Source organism: Chenopodium album, chromosome 7, assembly GCF_948465745.1.
Source record: "Chenopodium album chromosome 7, dcCheAlbu1.1, whole genome shotgun sequence".
NCBI classification, from domain to species: Eukaryota; Viridiplantae; Streptophyta; class Magnoliopsida; order Caryophyllales; family Amaranthaceae; genus Chenopodium; species Chenopodium album.
Window position 1 is genome coordinate 66,408,604 of NC_137840.1, and position 5,111 is coordinate 66,413,714.

At 34.1% G+C, this 5,111-nt stretch overlaps 1 long non-coding RNA gene across 1 annotated transcript; it reads left to right on the top strand.

Annotated features, from left to right (window-relative positions):
- Positions 1-2,160: 2,160 nt before the first annotated feature.
- Positions 2,161-3,613, top strand: LOC145638123 (uncharacterized). The gene is made up of 3 exons (XR_014114621.1): positions 2,161-2,174; positions 2,281-2,379; positions 3,407-3,613. It is a non-coding gene; the product is annotated as an uncharacterized LOC145638123 (long non-coding RNA).
- Positions 3,614-5,111: the final 1,498 nt, after the last annotated feature.

Consider the following 5,111-nt stretch of genomic DNA (forward strand, 5'->3'; position numbering starts at 1 on the left):
GGCACAATTGGGTCGAAACGAATGTCACCAGACTGAGATCAGTTCTTACAAGCACACCTTTATGTGTTGCACCATGTTTCAGATGTGCACCCATATTTAGACGAGCACATGGCTTGTTTGCGTGCCGAATTTCCATCCAAAGGTGAAAGGGCACTTATGCAGTTGCATAATAAGAAATTTGTTGATTGGTTTCGTGAACGAGTAATGAGTGGATTGAATGATACTAATGTGATCGATACAGTACGGTGGTTTGCGTACGGTCCTAGGGATAATGTCCGTTCATTTGAGGGATATGACATCAATGGGTACACTTTTTGGACCGAGGCTCGTGATTTGAAATCTTCCTCCACCCAAAACAGTGGTGTAACTCTTGTGGCATCGTCAAGGGAGTTTGCAAGTTCTAAGGATAAATCACCTGTCGATGCAGAGTTGTCATACTATGGTCGAATTCAAGAAATATGGGAGCTTGATTATTGTGACTTCACGGTTGCTCTTTTCAAGTGTAAGTGGGTTGATAATATCAGGCGTAACGTCAAACATGAGGACTTTACTCTTGTAGATCTTGGCCACTTGAATGATAGTGCGGAACCATTTATCCTTGCATCTCAAGCTAAGCAAGTGTTCTACGTAACTGACCCAATGGATTCAAAATGGTCTATAGTGCTAGCTGGCAAAAGAAGAATCTTAGGCATTGGAGATGTTGAGGATGAGGAAGAATATGATGCGTTTGATGATTCAGCACCTTTCACTGTTCCTAGACCTGGAGTACTAAATGATATAGACAACGAAGCAGGTTATATGCGATCAGACCACAACGAAGGAATTTCAGAATGAGGTAGTTTGATTAAAAGTTAGTAATGGTTTCATTGCAAATATAGTTTAGTTATCATGTATATAGGAGCATAAGTAGGCGAAAATGATATATTTGTAGTTTGAAATTGCCTAAGTGTACTCATTATCATGCATATACAAGGTTATAGGACCATAAGTAGGTGAAACTGGCATAAATAGCTTCTACTTAACCCAACTCCTTTGTTTTGTGTATGAACTAACATTTATTCATTCTAACAACCTATTTTCCATATGTAGATTGAAATTGGCATTTTGTACTCATTATCATGCATATACAAGGTTATAGGACCATAATAAGTAGGTGAAAATGGCTAAAATAGCTTCCACATAACCATAATAACTATCATGCATATACTTTACTATACACTAATATTGTTTTATGATTGCTTTGACAGGTGCTTATATCTCATGGCGGACGATCATGATCCTCGTTTGGTAGAGGACATTGACGATGATGAGTATGAGGACGAGTACGAGGATGACGACTCCGATGATAGTGATGCTCCTTATGATGTGAATAAGGAGGATGACTTGGGTGAGCCAGAGGATCAGGCTCAAGATGAGTTCGAGCGTAGGCTTGACGATTTTGAAATGTCAGCTGAACGTGCACCGGCCATTGTAAATACAGCACGTAAGATTGTTGGTGAGAACCCGACTCCTGAAAGTCAAGGCCAAGGACAAGATGAAAACTACAGGAGCACTCCAAGTATACTTTTTTCAAGTTATTCAAATTGATGGTGATTATCCTACATCTGATAAATTAATCAATGTTCATGCACGCAGAGCACTACAGGAGCACTTAACTGACACTGATTCTCCTTGTAAAGTTGGGTGGTTATGCCCCGAGCAGTTATCCACTACTAAAATCATAGGCAACCCCCATGATGTGTTGTACTATGTTGAACAGAGTATAAGGGAATCAACGCGTGCGGGAGACAAGTTCATATTCGCCCCATGTTATAGAGAGTAAGTCTAACCATGTCAAATTCAATCGATTTGGCCTCATTATATGTTGACTCCTAAATATTAATTACCTTGTCTATTGTGAACTTATGTAGGGAGCATTGGAGCCTCATGGTGATTTGTAATTCCACTAACACAATTTATCACCTTGATTCAGCTCGATCATCGGAGAAGTGGCTCGTGAAGTCTATATTGCAAAAGTAAATATATATAGCAACCTATAGTGATGATTATTGCTAATAATAACTAATTTAGTAATCATACGACTAATCAAATTTGATTGTATTTTTTTATACTACAGTGTTATGAAGAAGCTACATTGTCGTGCTCCAAAGGGTCCAACATGGAAGACACCGTTGGTAATTTACATGATATTATTGTGATTATCTTGAAAATCTATGGTAGTAAATATTTGCTCATTTCCTTTGCATGTTTCACTGATGTGATTTGTTTGTCATATTCTAGTGCGCACAACAAGAGAATGGACTTGATTGTGCTTTGTATGTGATGAGATTCATGCTTGACATTGTGACTCATTGTACGGACACTCAACAGCTTGATGAGGTAAGTCCTAAAACTTCTTGAAATGCTATATTGATGTGATTTCTAGCCTTAGACACCTAATATTATCCAACAATGACATGTTATGAGAAACAAAAAGGCTATTTCACAAGAAAGGTAGAAAATGGGTTGAATAGAAGTCATATGGGCCATATTAGGGCCATTTTGTGTTAATATGCTCTTTTGATGTGATTTCTTTCCTTATACACCTATAACTAGATAATATTGACATGTTATGAGATAAATAAAGTTCATTTAATAAGAAATGTAGGAAATGGGCAAAGTAAGGTCATATAGGCCATATTCGGGCCATTTTGAGTAAAAAGCGTCGTAAACCTTAATAAAATGCTCTCCTATACAATTTTAGGGCTTACACACATACAACTACCCAACATTGACATGTTATGAGAAAGAAATATAGTTCATTTGATAAGTAATGTAGAAAATGGGCTACATAGAAGTCATATAAGCCCTATTTGGGCCATGTTGAGTAAAATGCGTTGTTAAACTTCTTAAAATGCTATATTGATGTGATTTCTAGCCTTAGACACCTAATATTATCCAACAATGACATGTTATGAGAAACAAAAAGGCTATTTCACAAGAAAGGTAGAAAATGGGTTGAATAGAAGTCATATGGGCCATATTAGGGCCATTTTGTGTTAATATGCTCTTTTGATGTGATTTCTTTCCTTATACACCTATAACTAGATAATATTGACATGTTATGAGATAAATAAAGTTCATTTAATAAGAAATGTAGGAAATGGGCAAAGTAAGGTCATATAGGCCATATTCGGGCCATTTTGGGTAAAAACCGTCATTAACCTTAACAAAATGCTCTCCTATACAATTTTAGGGCTTACACACATACAACTATCCAATATTGACATGTTATGAGAAAAAAATAGTTCATTTGATAAGTAATGTAGTAAATGGGCTATATAGAAGTCGTATAGGTAATATTTGATAAAAATACATATTTTTTGCCTAATTAATTATTTTTAAAATAATGTTTTTGTATTTCAAGTTTTGCAAGGTCCAAAAGGATGGTCCGTTGACAATCAAGGAGCTTAATGAAGTTCGTGACATGTTGGCGTCTTTCATCACCTTCAACATGTAAATGGCATGCATTGTAATTGTAAATTATTTATGTTAACTTTTGAACTATATATAACTTATTATTCATTATATATGTGTACTTACTATTATTTGTATATGTAATCAACTTTTTTTTTTTTTGTATTGCGTTTGGGAATATTTATATCTATATATATATATAATTGAATTCTTGTATCTAATATTATTTTTGTATATAATAATTAATAATATTATTATTAGTTATTATAATAATAAAATTATTAATTATTATATTTAATATAATTGCTGGAATTACAGGTTATTATTATTGCAGGTTTTTTTAAAAAAATATTATTGCACGATGGAAAAAAAAAACGAAAAAAAAAAAATTATACAAAAGGCACCGGTTAGGCAGGAACCGGTGCCTAAACTATCTACCACCCAAAAAAAAAAATGGCGGGAGAGCAGTATTAGGCACCGGTTAACCGGTGCCTATTCTACCCTATGGCACCGGTTAACCGGTGCCTATTAAACCCTATGGCACCGGTTTTGAACCGGTGCCAAAAAGTAGGTTTTTGGCACCCCTCAAATAGGCAGCGGTTCAAACCGGTGCCTTAGACCGGGTTTGAACCGCTGCCTAATGCGTTTTTTCTACTAGTGATAAAAAGAGTATTTTTTTTTTTCATGATTCAATGGATGCAATTTGAAAGAGGGTATACCGTATACATAATAGTTAAATATGGACTACAGACCAACAAAAATCGACGTTATTAGCAAATTGCAACTACAAAAATAACAAGGGTTTCCAAGAAAATAAGAAATAAAAATAAAGGGAAAAAGTTTAAAGCACAAACCAAAGATGGTGTTAGTAGGGTTAACGCCGGCTTGGTTGGTGGCGGCCTCGCCAATGAGACGCTGCGTTTCGTTGAAAGCGACCCAAGACGGTGTGGTACGGTTGCCTAAGTCATTGGTGATAATCTCAACACGGTCGTGTTGTGGGGACCAGACGCAAGAGTAAGTGGTTCTGAGATCGATTCCTATTGCTGGCCATAACTTTGGTTGTTTTCCTCTATTTGTCATCTTCAACTCACTACAGTAGACTACGGAGTACCTTTTTTTTTTTTTTTTTTTCTGCACAGGGTAAACTCTGTTTGAATGGCTGGAAATGACAATGACTTGGTGACTTCTTTAATACGAGCAGAGTAAAAAAAAAAAAACTTTTTTTTTATTTACATATACTACGTATAAAGAAATATATATATATATATATATATATATATATATATATATATATATATATATATATATATATATATATATATATAAATAAATTGTTTAAGAAACAAATCTTTTTACATATATAAAGTAATAATTACAAAAGATTATACAAAGTATAATAATAAGATTTTATGTATCATTAAAAAAAAATATTGACAACTATAAACTTAAACAAATAAATAATAAATAAATGTTCTTAACATAATTTGTGATTTACATAGACTTTTTTTTTTTTTTTAAAGAAAGACATATTATATGTACTACATATGTTTATTACAACAAGATTATATACTACCTCCGTTAAATATTATGTGCAACTTTAGCATATTTTATATCTCACTAATAATACCCCAAAGTTGCACATAACAATTAACGGA